Source organism: Triturus cristatus, chromosome 3_1 (genome assembly GCF_964204655.1).
Source record: "Triturus cristatus chromosome 3_1, aTriCri1.1, whole genome shotgun sequence".
Classification (NCBI taxonomy): Eukaryota; Metazoa; Chordata; class Amphibia; order Caudata; family Salamandridae; genus Triturus; species Triturus cristatus.
The window spans coordinates 328,783,186-328,803,023 of record NC_140583.1 but is presented as its reverse complement, the minus strand read 5'-3'; the positions used below and the strand labels follow the sequence as shown (position 1 = coordinate 328,803,023).

The 19,838-nt window shown below is 47.1% G+C and overlaps 1 protein-coding gene across 1 annotated transcript in view; it reads right to left on the bottom strand.

Annotated features, from left to right (window-relative positions):
* LOC146860199 (sodium/nucleoside cotransporter 2-like) overlaps window positions 1–9,844 on the bottom strand; it is a 347,088-nt gene extending 337,244 nt beyond the window's left edge. The window contains exon 1 of the mRNA XM_085644040.1: window positions 9,581–9,844. The gene's annotated coding sequence lies outside the window, so the exon portion shown is untranslated. The remainder of the gene's footprint in view (window positions 1–9,580) is intronic.
* Between the last annotated feature and the right edge of the window lie 9,994 nt (window positions 9,845–19,838).

Here is a 19,838-nt window from a genome sequence, read left to right as displayed (position 1 = left end):
CTGATATTTAAGAGTTGCGGCATGCTGCCTTCCCGCATTTGGCCATACACCTGTGATCAAGGGCGCATGACGCCCGAAACGCGTAAGGATTAAGAATATTGGCACAAGAATCCTGTGTGTTTGCTGGTCCTGAGCAGAGCTGCCTTGCAGAAATAAAGGATTACACAAGGTGCGTGCCTCTCCAAATCTGGTGCTTTGTTTTGGAATTGAATTGTGGCCCGACCAGGGTCGCGGAGAGGCCCCCCCACGAATGTAGCGGTGTCCAGCGTGTTACTTAACAATGCGATACGGAGCTTTGTGGTTTCTGCACCAAAGGAGAAAAACAGCCCTGCCGTAACCAGTAACCAACACAGAAACCTACTTAGGTATTTGAATTTTAACAATGTGGAACTGGCAGCCGTAGTGATTACAAACTTACCTGTGAAATGAACTCAAAATACCACGATGCACTTTGGGGATACGCCCAGTAGGCGAGAACCAATGAACTGATATTTAAGAGTTGCGGCATGCTGCCTTCCCGCATTTGGCCATACACCTGTGATCAAGGGCGCATGACGCCCGAAACGCGTAAGGATTAAAAATATTGGCACAAGAATCCTGTGTGTTTGCTGGTCCTGAGCAGAGCTGCCTTGCAGAAATAAAGGATTACACAAGGTGCGTGCCTCTCCAAATCTGGTGCTTTGTTTTGGAATTGAATTGTGGCCCGACCAGGGTCGCGGAGAGGCCCCCCCCACGAATGTAGCGGTGTCCAGCGTGTTACTTAACAATGCGATACGGAGCTTTGTGGTTTCTGCACCAAAGGAATAAAACAGCCCTGCCGTAACCAGTAACCAACACAGAAACCTACTTAGGTATTTGAATTTTAACAATGTGGAACTGGCAGCCGTAGTGATTACAAACTTACCTGTGAAATGAACTCAAAATACCAGGATGCACTTTGCGGATACGCCCAGTAGGCGAAAACCAATGAACTGATATTTAAGAGTTGCGGCATGCTGCCTTCCCGCATTTGGCCATACACCTGTGATCAAGGGCGCATGACGCCCGAAACGCGTAAGGATTAAAAATATTGACACAAGAATCCTGTGTGTTTGCTGGTCCTGAGCAGAGCTGCCTTGCAGAAATAAAGGATTACACAAGGTGCGTGCCTCTCCAAATCTGGTGCTTTGTTTTGGAATTGAATTGTGGCCCGACCAGGGTCGCGGAGAGGCCCCCCCCACGAATGTAGCGGTGTCCAGCGTGTTACTTAACAATGCGATACGGAGCTTTGTGGTTTCTGCACCAAAGGAGAAAAACAGCCCTGCCGTAACCAGTAACCAACACAGAAACCTACTTAGGTATTTGAATTTTAACAATGTGGAACTGGCAGCCGTAGTGATTACAAACTTACCTGTGAAATGAACTCAAAATACCAGGATGCACACTGCGGATACGCCCAGTAGGCGAGAACCAATGAACTGATATTTAAGAGTTGCGGCATGCTGCCTTCCCGCATTTGGCCATACACCTGTGATCAAGGGCGCATGACGCCCGAAACGCGTAAGGATTAAAAATATTGGCACAAGAATCCTGTGTGTTTGCTGGTCCTGAGCAGAGCTGCCTTGCAGAAATAAAGGATTACACAAGGTGCGTGCCTCTCCAAATCTGGTGCTTTGTTTTGGAATTGAATTGTGGCCCGACCAGGGTCGCGGAGAGGCCCCCCCACGAATGTAGCGGTGTCCAGCGTGTTACTTAACAATGCGATACGGAGCTTTGTGGTTTCTGCACCAAAGGAGAAAAACAGCCCTGCCGTAACCAGTAACCAACACAGAAACCTACTTAGGTATTTGAATTTTAACAATGTGGAACTGGCAGCCGTAGTGATTACAAACTTACCTGTGAAATGAACTCAAAATACCACGATGCACTTTGGGGATACGCCCAGTAGGCGAGAACCAATGAACTGATATTTAAGAGTTGCGGCATGCTGCCTTCCCGCATTTGGCCATACACCTGTGATCAAGGGCGCATGACGCCCGAAACGCGTAAGGATTAAAAATATTGGCACAAGAATCCTGTGTGTTTGCTGGTCCTGAGCAGAGCTGCCTTGCAGAAATAAAGGATTACACAAGGTGCGTGCCTCTCCAAATCTGGTGCTTTGTTTTGGAATTGAATTGTGGCCCGACCAGGGTCGCGGAGAGGCCCCCCCCACGAATGTAGCGGTGTCCACCGTGTTACTTAACAATGCGATACGGAGCTTTGTGGTTTCTGCACCAAAGGAGAAAAACAGCCCTGCCGTAACCAGTAACCAACACAGAAACCTACTTAGGTATTTGAATTTTAACAATGTGGAACTGGCAGCCGTAGTGATTACAAACTTACCTGTGAAATGAACTCAAAATACCAGGATGCACTTTGCGGATACGCCCAGTAGGCGAAAACCAATGAACTGATATTTAAGAGTTGCGGCATGCTGCCTTCCCGCATTTGGCCATACACCTGTGATCAAGGGCGCATGACGCCCGAAACGCGTAAGGATTAAAAATATTGGCACAAGAATCCTGTGTGTTTGCTGGTCCTGAGCAGAGCTGCCTTGCAGAAATAAAGGATTACACAAGGTGCGTGCCTCTCCAAATCTGGTGCTTTGTTTTGGAATTGAATTGTGGCCCGACCAGGGTCGCGGAGAGGCCCCCCCACGAATGTAGCGGTGTCCAGCGTGTTACTTAACAATGCGATACGGAGCTTTGTGGTTTCTGCACCAAAGGAGAAAAACAGCCCTGCCGTAACCAGTAACCAACACAGAAACCTACTTAGGTATTTGAATTTTAACAATGTGGAACTGGCAGCCGTAGTGATTACAAACTTACCTGTGAAATGAACTCAAAATACCAGGATGCACTTTGCGGATACGCCCAGTAGGCGAGAACCAATGAACTGATATTTAAGAGTTGCGGCATGCTGCCTTCCCGCATTTGGCCATACACCTGTGATCAAGGGCGCATGACGCCCGAAACGCGTAAGGATTAAAAATATTGGCACAAGAATCCTGTGTGTTTGCTGGTCCTGAGCAGAGCTGCCTTGCAGAAATAAAGGATTACACAAGGTGCGTGCCTCTCCAAATCTGGTGCTTTGTTTTGGAATTGAATTGTGGCCCGACCAGGGTCGCGGAGAGGCCCCCCCACGAATGTAGCGGTGTCCAGCGTGTTACTTAACAATGCGATACGGAGCTTTGTGGTTTCTGCACCAAAGGAGAAAAACAGCCCTGCCGTAACCAGTAACCAACACAGAAACCTACTTAGGTATTTGAATTTTAACAATGTGGAACTGGCAGCCGTAGTGATTACAAACTTACCTGTGAAATGAACTCAAAATACCAGGATGCACTTTGCGGATACGCCCAGTAGGCGAGAACCAATGAACTGATATTTAAGAGTTGCGGCATGCTGCCTTCCCGCATTTGGCCATACACCTGTGATCAAGGGCGCATGACGCCCGAAACGCGTAAGGATTAAAAATATTGGCACAAGAATCCTGTGTGTTTGCTGGTCCTGAGCAGAGCTGCCTTGCAGAAATAAAGGATTACACAAGGTGCGTGCCTCTCCAAATCTGGTGCTTTGTTTTGGAATTGAATTGTGGCCCGACCAGGGTCGCGGAGAGGCCCCCCCACGAATGTAGCGGTGTCCAGCGTGTTACTTAACAATGCGATACGGAGCTTTGTGGTTTCTGCACCAAAGGAGAAAAACAGCCCTGCCGTAACCAGTAACCAACACAGAAACCTACTTAGGTATTTGAATTTTAACAATGTGGAACTGGCAGCTGTAGTGATTACAAACTTACCTGTGAAATGAACTCAAAATACCAGGATGCACTTTGCGGATACGCCCAGTAGGCGAGAACCAATGAACTGATATTTAAAAGTTGCGGCATGCTGCCTTCCCGCATTTGGCCATACACCTGTGATCAAGGGCGCATGACGCCCGAAACGCGTAAGGATTAAAAATATTGGCACAAGAATCCTGTGTGTTTGCTGGTCCTGAGCAGAGCTGCCTTGCAGAAATAAAGGATTACACAAGGTGCGTGCCTCTCCAAATCTGGTGCTTTGTTTTGGAATATATATATATATATATATATATATATATTCAGTGAAAAAACCATAGGTTTCACACATGTTATAGTTAGCTGGACATTTTACTGATAAAAATAGTTAGTGCAGGCAACTGTAACTCACGCGACCGCAATCCTCTGCTGATGCTAATACTGTATTTAGACACTTATTTGCCCATGTCTTCTTCCATTAAATTTTAGCTATACATATGTTACAAATATTTTTTTTTCATAAAGACACATATGTCATCAGCAGAGGATTGCGGTCGCGTGAGTTATAGTTGCCTGCACTAACTATAATGGGGGAATTTTAATGGTTTTTTATCAGTAAAATGTCCAGCTAACTATAACATGTGTGAAACCTATGGTTTTTTCACTGAATTTGCAAGGTTTTTTAAATGCTAATTCCTAACTATAACATGTGTGAAACCTACGTTTTTTTCAGTGAATTTGTACGTTTTTTTTAAATGCTAAGTTACTTTACGCCATTCGTGGCGTGCGCGCCCACTTAACGCAGTTCGTTCCGTGCGCGCACAGTGAGCACGCGGTGCGCTTCGCGCACCGCGTGCCCACTTTACGCAGTTAGTGCCGTGCACGCACGGTGGGCACGCGGTGTGCTACGCGCACCGCGTGCCCACGTTACGCTAGATGGGCCATGTACGCACGATGCGCTTCGCGCACCGTGCGCACATGGAGGACATATTATGCGCTTCATTGGGAAAGGTAATCTTTTAATTTTTCTGGTAATTTACACCAGACCTACAAAAGGCACTTCCTTGACCTGAGGACTACCTCTCTGCCAAATTTCAAGTAACTCTGTTCAGCCGTTCGGGCTGTAGCTGTAGCTGTGTCTAAAGGTCCTATGGAAAAATGCATGGGAAAAACGCGTTTTGGGACCCCCCTTTTTTCTCAGCCCCCGCTTGACGAATCCCCCCGAGACTTTCAGGGTAGGAGCGGAGCGAAGCGCCCCAACTATTTTGAAAATTTCGCAAGCATTCGTCGACCGGCGCCAAAGTTATTCCAAATAGAATGTTGCGGTTTTCCTATGGAAACAGGGTCCTAACTATAACTACCTACTGGCAACCGCCAGTAGGTAATATATATATATATATATATATATATATATATATATATATATCGCCACCAAAAGCTGACATTAAAGAAAAGTCAGCGGGACACATGCTCTGGACACCAACAAGGATTCATTCAGCTTAGTTGAAACGCTTTCCTGCAGTCCATGAAACACCTATGGCAGACGTGTTTCTGGCCGGAATGGCCGTCATCAGTGCCGGTCCCACAGGCTGTTGATTTCTCGTGGACTTCAGAGACCACTCCCATAGAAGTAGACTCTCGACTCCTCCTCCCACAGGCAGGTGTGTTGATTGCGCTAGGAATCCGAGGTCCACTGCATGATGGTAATTGCAGTCCACACGAGGTTCCTCATACAGTGATGTGGAACTCTGAACAGCGATATTGATCCCACTTGGCGCTGGGCTGCCCTCCACTACAGAAGTCCTGGATATGATGGTCCCGCTAAAACCTTAATTTGTGCCCTTATCAGGCAGCACATTGCCGCCTCCTCTCTCCCCTCGCATTAATACTCTCCATTATATTTATATATATTTTTTTTTTTGTTATATATATATGTCTGTCCAAGCGGTTCTCCTTCCTGGACCACCCACACAGTGGCGCAGCACAGATAATCAGCCTCCAAGAGGTACTTTGCAATTTTCCATTTTATTTATACTTTCTTTTGTGAACACTGCATTGTCTTGAGGCACAAAATCAGATAATATAATGACCGACGCATTTCAGCTGACGCCTTCAACTCTGTAAATATATTTATATAGTCCAGGTTCCACGAGATTGGGCATTGTATATCCATTTTAGGCTTGGCACACTTCCAGTCCATGCATTAACAACAAAGTGACGCCCGCCAAAACACACAACAGAAGGTGGCCCTTGCTGCAGAGCCTCGCTGGAGTGTGTTGCCCATGTTATGTTTGCCTGCCCAGCCTACAACATCGTGAGGTCTAAATGGATGAAACCGATCTGCAGACCCATGGGCACCCGTGACTATCGGGTCGCTCTGCGTACTCTGAAATCCGACTCAAGAGCTCTTTTTGCTTGCGAGGTGGCTAAGTTCTTAAGCCATGCCTGGATAATCAGGCAAAAAGCCTTGCGAGGAGTGCCCTGACTTTATACTTTAGGTTACACGGAGAAGTCACCTCAATTCAAGAAAGCCCTTGGGTTGCTCGGTGCACACCGAAATCTGACTAAATAGCATTTGCTTGTGGGGTACCTAAGTTTTAAGAAATGCATGGATAGTCAGGCAAAAAGCCTTTTGTGAGGGGTGCCTTAATGTTTATACTCTAGGTCACATTGAGAAGTCACCTCAACCCAAGAAAGACTTTTTTTAATGTAAATGCACTGGCACTTTACATAAGGCCATCGGGTTGCACTGTTAAGTTTTTATTTTTTATAACCATTTGCATCTAAATTATGCATGATTTTAGTAAAGAATTTGTAGAAACTTTTACTGCATTTTTCAGGTAACCACTTTTATACCTTGTGGTGCAACATCATGTCTAAACGTACTGTGTAAGCACATTCTCAGGTTCAACCATGTATCAATTAATTATTTGCACTAACTCAATTTTTTACCTTTGGTATAAATGTTGCGCAACGCTTTTATGATACACAAGTTATCGAAATAAAGCATTTGATGATGATGATGATATATATATATATACACTGGAGGGTAATAATTAATTGCTATGGAGTGGTTTGCTGACAGAACCTACCGAAGGAAATAATGATACGAGGGAGAAATACAAGTCCCAGGATGCCTGAAAATGAATTGCACCTGAGCTAGCCCACCAGGGGGCGTGAATAACATTTAAGAATCGGGACTTGCTTCCTCGTAAATCTGCCTCAAACACTTGTGCCAGCCCGTGAGCAAGGAGAGAGAGTCTTCGAAATGCGTAGGGCTTTTAATGAATGCCGTGAAAGAATGCTGGTTTTTCGCAAATAAAGGACTCTGTTACAAATGATGGGGTCCTGCCTTGATTTTGAGTTGCGTCCTCAAGCAATGGGCAACTTTTTTGTGGATAACTCCGATGGCCGGTCCTGGCCGTGAGGACTGCACCACCATAGGAATATGTTGGGCTGCAGCGCGATATTGGAATCACGCTCAATGCAGAAAAACAAGGTTTAAGCGGTATTGGAAACCGGACTTCTTTTTGGTGACCCACTGGAGGGTAATAATTAATTGCTATGGAGTGGTTTGCTGACAGAACCTACCGAAGGAAATAATGATACGAGGGAGAAATACAAGTCCCAGGATGCCTGAAAATGAATTGCAGCTGAGCTAGCCCACCAGGGTGCGTGAATAACATTTAAGAATCGGGACTTGCTTCCTCGTAAATCTGCCTCAAACACTTGTGCCAGCCCGTGAGCAAGGAGAGAGAGTCTTCGAAACGCGTAGGGCTTTTAATGAGTGCCGAGAAAGAATGCTGGTTTTTCGCAAATAAAGGACTCTGTTACAAATGATGGGGTCCTGCCTTGATTTTGAGTTGCGTCCTCAAGCAATGGGCAACTTTTTGTGGATATATATATATATGTATAAAAATGCACATTTAAGCAGACAACACAATACACAATAATACACAATACAATACAATAATTACAATACAACAAAACAACACAATGACAACAAAAAACGTAAATTAGCAATGCAACCCAACATGAATATAACACAGCTGGCAACTCAACACACCACCAGAACACCCCAGCACATAACATATCAACTGAACACAAAACAGGAGCACACCTTTGTGATTCTATTATGGTTTTTTGTATTTCTGGGCCCCAGTGTTTTGGTGGGAAATTACGGTGTTGTGTTTCTGCGTTTGTATGTTTTCTGATGTTTTGTTTTTTTCTGGCTCAATTTAGGGAAGTTGTAAAGGTGTGTTTTTGATGTGTGTTATTTGGCTATATTTCCTGTGTTGTGTTCTCTTGTCGCCATTCAGTTCAACTGTTGCACTGTGTTAAATTGTGTTGTGCCACTGTGTTGTAGTTTTGCTGCTTTGTTGTGCGGAGTCTTTGGGTTGTGGTGCATTTTTGGCAAGTATAGCTGTTTTGTTGTGATGGTGGGCTGTATTTTGTTTTTGTGTTGCATTTTACCTCAGTGGTGATGTGTTGTGTGGTTTTTGTGCCATTGTGTTATTGCTATATTGTAAAGTTTGTGTGGTGTTCTGTTTTGTTACGCCTTTATGTTTGTGTTGTGTTGTTTATTTTCTTTGTGCTTTGTTATTTTATTATGCTGTGTAGGTACTTTAGAGATAATAACAAATGCTGCTACATTTCCAGCTATTAACAACACATTCCTTTAATGTATCAGTGCCAACTATTTACCAGTATCTAAAGGGATTACATGCGACTGCTCATGCGCCTCAGCTATTAGTGACACCAGTCAGCCTACAACTGTGGCAGAGATCTTGCCCTAAAATAGCACTTTTATTGTTCACTTTACTTGATTCATTTCAGATCATCTTCATGAATATATGGTTATATACTAATATGAGGAATTACATCATTACTTTTTGCTGTTTAGACTTTAAAACTGCATAAACCGGAGCCATTCAGTACTGTGAACAAAGCCGGGAATGCACAGAAGCTTAGTACTTGCACCTTCCTGGAATCTGGGAGGGGGTATTGGATGTTTCATCGCTTCTGGGTAATTTTATATTTGCGGCAGGCTATTTTGCTTTGGGGTGAAGCAGTTTTGAAACAGTCTTAAACAGGTATTGACTTAGAATGGCAATGTTGTTTTTGCATTGGTCAGCAGATCAAACGTTTCTGCCATGATCTTTAAAGCAAACGTCACTGCTGAATTGCCCAGCTTCGGTGTAACATTATCCAGAACCAGTGCAAATAGTTGGGGCATGGGTTATAGTTACTTGAGATAACTGGAACTAGAACTGCTGAATTGTTACGGTCTTGTGTGTGTAAAATCTGAAGGTAACCAGTGCAGCAGTGATTGATTTCAAAGGTAACATAGAAAAATATCCTGTTAAAAATAGTGATCAATTCACTAGTGAAATGCATAGATATACTGGGCATTGCAGTGATTGATTTAAAAGATGACATAAAGCCGTGTAAGAGTAGCTAAATGCATGAATTTACCATGGACAGCAGTCATTCATTCTCGCAGCGTAATTGATTCATACCGATTCAAATCATTGATTTCTTTGAGGGGGGGGGGGGGGGTTAAGGGATTTAAGGGTATTGGAGAAACAGGCGCCCCTGCACAATGCCAGCGGTCAGTTTACACCCCTGTTTAAACACAGAGGTAGAAAGAAGGGCGCGAGGCGCTTCATACGCATGATCTGACACATACTGAAGGTCCAAAACCGAGCCAAATTCTTTTGCCATTGCCAATATTCAAGAATTTGAGAAACTCAGAAGAGAGCGAGAGATCAAAGTAGTTTGCTACCTGATGACGTTGCTCCTCGCCGACGCTGCGTGTTGTGCACTCTCCTGTCCCCTTCACTCCTTCGGACTGACGTTCACAGGATCAGGGCCGATGCGTAACGGAATGACAGCACAGCCTCCCTCACCGGCGCTTCCCTGGCCTCGGAATGTTCTGAGAGATTACCTGTTCAGGTTGGAAAGAAGGAGGAAAAAGACTTTGCCCATCAGCTGGCAGACACACCTCCCATGTTGGCGCCGCTTCCACGCCTTGCTCTTTGCCCTCTTTGTCCAAGTCCATTTCTGAAGTCATCTGGGACAGTTCAGCCAAGCTTAGTACTGAAAAGTGATGCCTAGGCATTCTTTTGCTGCTGAGTTTTATTTCCGGGTCAATCTCGAAGCAATAGCCTAAGAGGAAATAAGCTCTTAACACTACTGTGCCCTGATGTTCAGAACAAGGTCGTCCTAGCCTACTACTTTTCATTAAATTTAGAATTTACTTTTTCAATTATTCAAAAGAAGAACAGCAGGTCCTTGAAATGAAAAGGTGCAAGAAGAGCAGTCTCTGGAACAACACAATGGTGTTATTTGTTGTGACAGTAGGAATCCATTTTTAAGTTTGATCCTCGTAAAACACTGAGACCTCTAGTCTCACTCAAGTCTGACATATTGCGAGTGAGGCTCACTCATTGGTAGGTTAAACTGAGCTCTGACTCACGGCAGTCCTTGTCAGAAGGACAAGAACCTTACCTTTAAATATGACACTGTTCGAAGCCCGGCTGTGTGTGTGTGAGCTGTGTGTGTGCCTAGCGGTCCATGGGACAGGTAGGGGCTTCAGGCAGCTTTATCACGTGTGGGGAACCATCCTACAGACCCGTTCAGATGATGTGGGGCGCTTCCTTGCACCTCTCGGAGTACTTACCTTCTACTTTTATAATTCACAAGACTGCTTTATTCAGGTTTTGGTGCCATTCATAAACATTACATTTTGTGGTATCATTTCACTTGTAACACTTCTCATATTAGGTATCTGAGCAATTTATTGTGTGTTTAATTGTGAAGGACTCATTTACTTGGTGAGTGCCATAAATATTGGCACCCTACATTTTTTCTTAAATCATGTTCATTGGTGAATAATAGAAAAAATGTGTAGGAGTTTCATGAGTTCCTTTGTCACATGTGCACATGTCACAGCCACCCATGTTCAAATGAAATAGTCACGAATCAGAATATTAAGTAGAGTCAAATTTGGCTCAATAAGGGGATTGTATCAAGGTGCTCTATTATATATTCCATCCAATATATCTCCATCCCATCAGTTATAAGCGTAGTGTACTTTATTATTTTTCACATGCTTCACTCATTCAAGTCTATCAACCTTTGGCTGACACTGCAAAGCAGCAGTGAATACCTGGCATGCAATTAAACTTATATATGGGCATGCAAAGACAGATTTCAAAGCTATACACTCTTAAGTTTCAAAAAGCATAATTGAGGATGTGTCATGTTAAATGCTTGTCTGTTTCATGCTCTAAACAGACTATGCCGTGGAGTATGGGTGCAGGTTTCCATTCAGAAACCTCAGGGGTTTGTGATCATGTTCAGTTTCTCTTAGTACTCTTGAATGTGTGAGCACTGTACATAGGCAAAACTAAGTGGAATATTATCACAAATACCTTTAAAAGTTAGCTCACCTGTTGTAAAGTCTCATGGACGTTGATCAACATATTAAGGAGTAGTGAAGCTGTGAAGGGAAGGAAGTGACCGTAGGCAGTGAGAGAGCCACAGGGACATGGGGAGGAAGCTCTCGCATGAGGACCACTGCTCATAGTGCCCATGGCTTGAGCGAGCCCGCCCCTCACAGCAGGCCTGAGGGAGTGTACCCCTCCTGCGTGGGACGGGTCCGGGCTGTGCTGACGAGAAGCCCGGCCGAGGGCGAGTCCATCGGCGGCACATCAGAGGCCAGGCCAGACTCCAACTCCTGGCCTTTCAATTCCAACAGCAGGTTAGAGGGGATGGTTGGGGAGGGTCTCCCTGTGAACTCCGTCTTGGGCTGCTGTAGGGGCGGTGAGTCGCCACACACTGCACCCCTCACTTTTTTCCTACATATTATGCATGCTTTGTCTTTGTCTGTTTATACTTCTCTCCTGCACGTTTTTTTTACTTTTTAGTGTTCCCTCGATTAATGGGTTCATAACTGCCCTTAAGTTGTCATAAATATTAGCCACATACGTCTTCACCCAAACCTACGAACGAACCTTGGGCTGATTAATAATTAAATTCCTTTAGTCTGACTGGTGACATTGAATCTTATTGTCTTTGCACAAAGTGGAAACAGACAATGGACTCCACTAATAAAAGCCAAAACAATGGACCGCACATAAACTCAGACACTAGTCTAACTAAACTCTCGAGTGTTTTGGATGAAGTAAATCCTTACCAGAGGATGTAACAACAGAAGTCCATTGGAGTGGTTCTGAATTTGTTTGTAGATCTTTGTCTACTACTCGAAAAACATAGCTCCAGGCAATTAAGGATGGGAATGCCCCGGTTACTTAGCGGTAATATTCATTACTCCGAGTCCTTGTCTTCCTCGCCACAGTAATCACTAATGAGCCTTCGGCTCCCACAGAAACTCCAAGTATAAATTCTACATTCTAGTCTCCCTCTCCCTCCAATATGGCCCCCAACCACACAGCCAATCCCATAAAGGGACACATAATGCACCATAACGACCTGAGAAACCAAGCCGCAGACATGAAGCCAAAAAGAGGGCCGGGAGGGAAAGGGAAACTATACTGTGGCGAGGAAGACAAGGACTCGGAGTAATGAAGATTACCGGTAAGTAACCGGGGCATTACCTCCTCGTCCGTCTTCCTCGCCACAGTAATCACTAATGAGCTGATACCAAAGCATATCAGCTTCATGCAAGAACAGAGTCCACCAGCAAAAGTCAGCATCAAGCAAAACTTTATTACAAAAACAGGAAAGAGACATAGAGAGCCTCCAACCTATGGGACCCCGGAACCCAGCACAGAAGAGGCTAAGGCAACCGAAGCACCACCACCAACCTGAAGACGGTAGTGCGACATGAAGGTATGAGGGGAAGACCAAGTGGCAGCACGGCAAATATCCTCCATGGACACCCCCTTGAAAGCGGCCCAGGAGACAGCAACCGAATGAGTGGAACGTCCCTGAACAGGAAGGGAAGGAACCAAGGAAGAAGAACCGTAAGCCAATAGAATAACGTCCTTAATCCAACGACTGAGAGTGGAGAGGGAAGGACGCAAACCCCTACGGGACAAACCAAAATTGACAAACAAATTGTCCACTTTACAAAAAGAAGAGGTCCGATCCAGGTAAATCAACAATGCGCGCCGCACATCCAAAAGATGCAGCAACAACTCATCCTCAGAAGAGGGATCAGGACAAAGAACCGGAAGAATCACCTCAGCAGAACGGTGAAAAAACGAATTCACTTTAGGAACAAAAGTGGGGTGAGGGCGCAATACAAGACGATCCTCCAGAGCACACAACAAGGGAGCAGATCTCAGGAAGACACCCAGCTCCCCAATCCTCCCAAGAATTTCAGGTCAACCGACTCCAAAGGCTCAAAAGGAACCGATTGCAGTGCATGCAGAACCAGGGGAAGATCCCAAGGAGGAGAAGACAGAACACCAACGGCGACACAGAAACCAAAGGAAGAGCATGAAACGCCCGAATGGCAGCCCACTGTGCACGAAGAGTAGAGATGGCCAACCCCAAATCAAAACCCTCATGCAGAAAGTCAAGAACGCGGGCAGGATCCAAATCGGATAGAGAAAGATCGCGCCTAACGCACCAGGCAGCAAAGTTGTCCCAGTGTTTGGCATAGGAACGTAAAGTAGACGGACGCCGGGAACGCTGAATAACACCAGCAACAACTGCCGAACACCCACCCCGAATCAGGGAGTCCCTCTCAAGAGCCAGGCCCGCAGACCCAAGGACCGGAACACCGGAAGAGGAAGTGGAGGCCCCAGCAGAGGATAGGGAATGAATGGAAACAGCCACCCCGAGCCCACCGCCAACTCCAACAAGAGGGGAAACCATGGGCGGCGACGCCAACCTGGCACAATCAGAAGAACAAGGGCCCCCTCCCTCTTGATCTTCTGTAACACAATCGGGATCAGGGGAACAGGAGGGAACGCATACAACAGGCCTTTCGGCCACAGGAAGGACAGAGCATCGATCCTCCATGCCTCCGGACACGGCATAATTGTGCAAAAGCAACGGATCTTCGCATTGAATTGGGAAGCAAACAGGTTCACAATCGGAGACCCAAACCTCTGACGCAAAACCCTGAACATCTGGCGCGTCAGGGACAAGGAACCCATGGACGGAAAGACCCTGCTCAGGCAGTCCGCAACCACGTTCTCCAGACCCGGAAGGTAAACAGCTGACAGCGACCGCAGGTGCAACTCCCCCCAAGAACAAATCTGGCAACTGAGGGAACGGAGCGAAGGAACCCGGCAGCCCCCCTGATGATTGAGGTACGCCGTGACCACCTGATTGTCCGTCCGGACCTGAACATGATGACCCATGAGAAGATCCGAAAAGGCCAACAGACCCAACTGGACAGCTTTCAGCTCCCTGTAATTCGATGAACAACACCGCACAATCGGATCCCAAAGACCCTGAGCCGAAGAATCCTCCAGAGTAGCACCCCAGCCCAAAAGGCTGGCATCGGTAGTGAGGACCCGAGAATGAACCACCAGAAAAGGACAACCCCTGGAGAGATGAACCACGTCCAACCACCACTCCAGGGCCACCCGAACCCCCACTGACACAGGAATCAGGAGATCGAGATTCTGGGAACAGGGGTCCCAATGCTGCAAAATGTGGGACCCCACGGGATACATGTGAAGCCGAGCTCAAAGAACCACAGATAGGGAAGCGGACATGAGACCCTGAACCCTCAACCAAAGTCTCGCAGGCTGGGAATGACGGGACAGCAGGGAGCGAACAGCACAGAGAAGGGAATCCATCCGAGCAGGTGGCAGGAACACTGATCCCAACAGAGTCTGAAAACGAGCCCCTATGAAAGTCAGATCCTGCGTAGGAACCAGGGAGAACTTCCCCACATTCACCAGGAAGCCGTGCTGTTCCAGAACCTGGCAAACCCTCTGGACATGGATCACCGCCTTAGAAAGAGAAGAAGCAGAAATCAATAAATCGTCCAGGTAGGGAAACACCTGAATGCCCTCCCCATGTAAATGACCAATGACAGGAGCCAGAACTTTTGTAAATACCCTGGGAGCAGAGCAGAGACCAAAAGGCAATACCTGAAATTGGAAGTGCCGACCCAGGACACAGAACCGCGGAAAACGCTGACTGGCGGGGTAAACAGGCACATGGAGATAGGCGTCTTGGAGATCTATGGACGCTAGAAAGTCTCCCCGAGAAATCAGAGGTACCATCTTGAAAGTCTGAGGAGGAACGAACCCATTTAGCCATGTCAGGTCCAGGACAGGTCGCAGATCCCCCGTGCGCTTGGATACCAGGAACAGGCTGGAGTACACCCCCAACCCCCGCTGAGCCTCTGGAACCGGAACCACTGCACACTTGGCCAGAAGAGAGTCTATACCGGCCAAAAGCGCCTCCTTCTTGAGAGTCAACCTGGGGCAAGGAGTGGATCTGAAATAGTCTGGAGGAACCTGGCTGAACCCAAGGCGAAAACCCTCGGAAACCACCCGAAGGACCCACAGATCTGACACAGTCAACCTCCAGGACGCCAGGAAGAATCGCAGCCGATCCCTAACCGGACCCTTCCCCAGGGAAACAGAGTCATGACTTGGAGGGAACAGAAGCGGAGGATTGAACATTGGAGAACCGGGACTTATCAGTGGAAGGGGCACCCCGGCCACACCCCCTACCACGAAAAGGCTGGTGAACACGGCCCCTACGAGAAGGCCCAAATGCACGGGTAGCACCAAAAGAACGGAAACGACAAGTCCGATCCGGAGCCAGCAATTTCCTATCCTCCGCAGTTTTCTTCACCATATCCTCCAAAGGAGGACCAAAAAGCTTGACACCAGTAAAAGGAATCTTCATTAGCAAAGACTTCTGGGCAGCATCAGCCTTCCAGGAGCGCAGCCACAACTGGCGCCTAGCCGCCACTGAAGAACCAGCCGCAGAAGCCGCCGCACCCAAGGCATCAAAAGAAATGTCCGAAAGCAGACGAACCTGTTGCTCCATCATAGTCAACGTAGAGGAGACATCCTCTCCCTGGTCCAACAGTTCAGCCAAGGACTGAAAATCCTTCAGCAAGGACTGAATGGCATAGATGAATAAGTGGCAGCCCTGATGGAAAAATTGGCAGCAGAAAAAGTGCGTTTCACGCCCCATCAACCTTCTGATCCACAGGATCTGCCGGGAAGGAAGCCTCCGATACCACAGACCCCTGAGAGGACATCGCCGCCATCAACGAATCAACCTTTACAGAGGAAGGATATTTGGAAGAAAAATCCTGCAAAGGATAACGTTTCGCCAAGTAGCACGGGAAAGCTCCTTTATCAACATCCTTCCACTCAGACTCCAACACCTTCACCACAAAAGAATGCATCGGAAGGTTATCAGGATCCGGACATTGATACTGCGCAAAAAAATCATCCTCCATCGGAGCAACCGAATCAGGAAACAGCAAGTTGGCGCGAATGTGCCCCAGTACGTCCTTAAGATCAGTACCCTGCACAAAGCGACCTCGAACCTCCACATCCTCCTCAGCGTCAGAACCAACTTGGGAGGCAGGATCCGACCTGAGTTTCTTAGAAGGAGGCGCAGCCAACATGCCACGCAAGGCAGAAGACACAGCAGAATCAATCATCTGTTGGAGTACAGATAAAGAAGGCAAAACATCCTGAGACCCAGAGGCGACAGCCCCAAGGTCAGGAGCAACAGAATCACCAGCAACTTCCATCACACACCAAACGAAAAAGCAGCAAAGGAAGAATCACCCAGCAGCAACAACAACAAGAAACAGCCCCTTAAATGGTCAACAGGTGCAGCAATCATCAGGACACTCCACCAGCATGCAAAGAAAAAGAGCCGGAAGCCCGCGCCCCGTAACACAACAATATCGCCACCTAAGACTGAACAGGACGTCAACACAGCTCCCAGAGAACAGTCGATGAAATGCCATAATTCACAGGACCAAAGTAAGCAAATAGCTGTGCAGGAAGCGCGTAGAAAAGAGCGCCGACCACAGAAGTCCGCTGAGGTAGGACGCGTGGTCGGCAGAAATGCAAAACGCGCCTCGCAAGTCCGCTAAAGCAGGACATAGAGGCGAAGCCAAAGAAACGAGGCGGGACACCAAACGACCCGACCTCCGCCACGCCGGTGCCGCTGAAAGTCGAAACCGGAGAGGCACGTTGGAGAGGGGGACACAAAGCAGTGAATAACCAAACATAACATGCCCCCCTCATCCAAACGATTACGGGGCCCCAGAGTCCGCTAAAGCAGGACCGCTGCCCCACACTTACCTGACTAGCAGGAACACAGCACTCGGAGTAGTGCAGTAACAAAAAAACAGGTCGTTATGGTGCATTATGTGTCCCTTTATGGGATTGGCTGTGTGGTTGGGGGCCATATTGGAGGGAGAGGGAGACTAGAATGTAGAATATATACTTGGAGTTTCTGTGGGAGCCGAAGGCTCATTAGTGATTACTGTGGCGAGGAAGACGGACGAGGAGGTAATGCACACTCTGGAGCTATCCAGACCGAAACTTGAAAAAGTGGGAAACAACTAGATTATCATTAGACAGTATTCAAATTAAGGCTTGGGTGGTTGGCAAGCAACCAGCTTCTTCTTCCGCAGTGAATCATGGAATGTTTGAGGCACAATCAGAAAGCATGAAAATGTTCTCCTTCTGCCTCTTCCTCCATTCACTGTTTACACCATAGATGAAATCTCAGTTCAGCAGAACCTATTCCCAGCTGGCGTAAAATAGTTCTCCCAATATGACTGAAGTAACCTGGCAACCATTCCAAATGGAGGAACTTCCACCAATCCTTCTTGAGTTTTTTCCAGTGCACAAGTCCTAAAAAACAGAAGTGAGGGGACTAACCTAGTTAGGCAGTAAGCAAGTGACATCACAGCACGTGCCATGCCATGTGGCATCACAGGATTTGACATCACAGGAAGTGGTATCTCGAGCCATGACTGTACCGAAAGTGGCATCACAAGAAGTGACATCAGATCTTAAGACTTCACATGTATGTTTAGCAGGTTTATCATGAGTGCATTTGAGCGCATCACGAGGATACATGCAAACCCACCTGAATTGCCAGGAGGAATAAAGATGTTTCTCCTTGTTATGCCAGCCTCAGTTAGACTAATCAGTTTGGTGCAAACCTTTGTTTACAAATCTTTGTAAATAATGGTTTACATCTGATATAAATGGGTGGTTGAACAAGAACGCCCAAGCACCACCCATATAATGCCTACCTGACGGAAGGTAACTCAAGGCACGGCAATGTACTGCCACGCATTTTTTTACAAATGAGACTTGTGTGACACTGTAAATCCCAAAATATATTTTGCGCCAGAGTTATGTCAGAAAAGTGCTGAAACCCCGACGCAAAATCTGGACCTCAATGTACACATTTAGAGACATATTTATGACCAGGTTTGCGTTGCTGCAAGAGTGATGCAAACTTTAAGTTTGAAGCCACTTTGCGTGGCTTTGAGTGTATCCAAAAATATGGAGTAATACAACACAGCGCAAATTGCTTTGTTGCATTACTCTGCCCTGGGTAGGTGTTCCATGGGCGTTGCACGGGTGTTCCCATGGTTTCTGACGTATACCCAGATTTACAAGACCTTGTGAATCTGGGAATGTGCCTAAAAGATTTGCCTCCCAGGAAGAGGTGTAACAAGGAGAAATATTTTTATTTCTCCTTGTTTTTTCCTGTTTGTATGTGTGCTGCATTTTGCAGCACACATACTAAGAGGAAACAGCCTCTTAGGATTGTTTTGAGCAGAAAGATACCCTTTCCTGTGCAAAAACAATCCTGCCTACAACACAGGCACCAGGCACCCTTGCACCATGGTGCAAGGGTGCCTGCATTGGCGCTAGGCTGCCAAAATGGCACCAGTACAAGGGGAAATCACAGGAATGTGCAGTATTGGATAAATACGGTACAAAAGGGGGTGGTGATGGACGGAGCTTCAGAACCAATCAAACACTCACACCTAGTCAACAGATCCGGGTTTGATCCATCACCGTTCTTTAGCCCACTCTGTCACCCCAGTTCAGACATGGCCATGTGCAAATCAGTCTGACCCTGTGCCTCATGGGAACAGTCCAGCCCGAACTGCCAAGCCATGCCTTCCCTGGACCGGAAACAAGCTTCCTAGGACCGGGGTCTGGCATTTCAGCCGTCTTCAGCCAGGCTTGCTTGAATCCAGTGGCAAAGTGAGCAAGGGACTCACGTCTGAGCATACCCTGCCAACTTATGGCGAACAAAGCGGTACAAAAGGGGGTGGTGATGGACGGAGCTTCAGAACCAATCAAACACTCACACCTAGTCAACAGATCCGGGTTTGATCCATCACCGTTCTTTAGCCCACTCTGTCACCCCAGTTCAGACATGGCCATATGCAAATCAGTCTGACCCTGTGCCTCATGGGAACAGTCCAGCCCGAACTGCCAAGCCATGCCTTCCCTGGACCGGAAACAAGCTTCCTAGGACCGGTTTCTGGCATTTCAGCCGTCTTCAGCCAGGCTTGCTTGAATCCAGTGGCAAAGTGAGCAAGGGACTCACGTCTGAGCATACCCTGCCAACTTATGGCGAACAAAGCGGTACAAAAGGGGGTGGTGATGGACGGAGCTTCAGAACCAATCAAACACTCACACCTAGTCAACAGATCCGGGTTTGATCCATCACCGTTCTTTAGCCCACTCTGTCACCCCAGTTCAGACATGGCCATATGCAAATCAGTCTGACCCTGTGCCTCATGGGAACAGTCCAGCCCGAACTGCCAAGCCATGCCTTCCCTGGACCGGAAACAAGCTTCCTAGGACCGGTTTCTGGCATTTCAGCCGTCTTCAGCCAGGCTTGCTTGAATCCAGTGGCAAAGTGAGCAAGGGACTCACGTCTGAGCATACCCTGCCAACTTATGGCGAACAAAGCGGTACAAAAGGGGGTGGTGATGGACGGAGCTTCAGAACCAATCAATCACTCACACCTAGTCAACAGATCCGGGTTTGATCCATCACCGTTCTTTAGCCCACTCTGTCACCCCA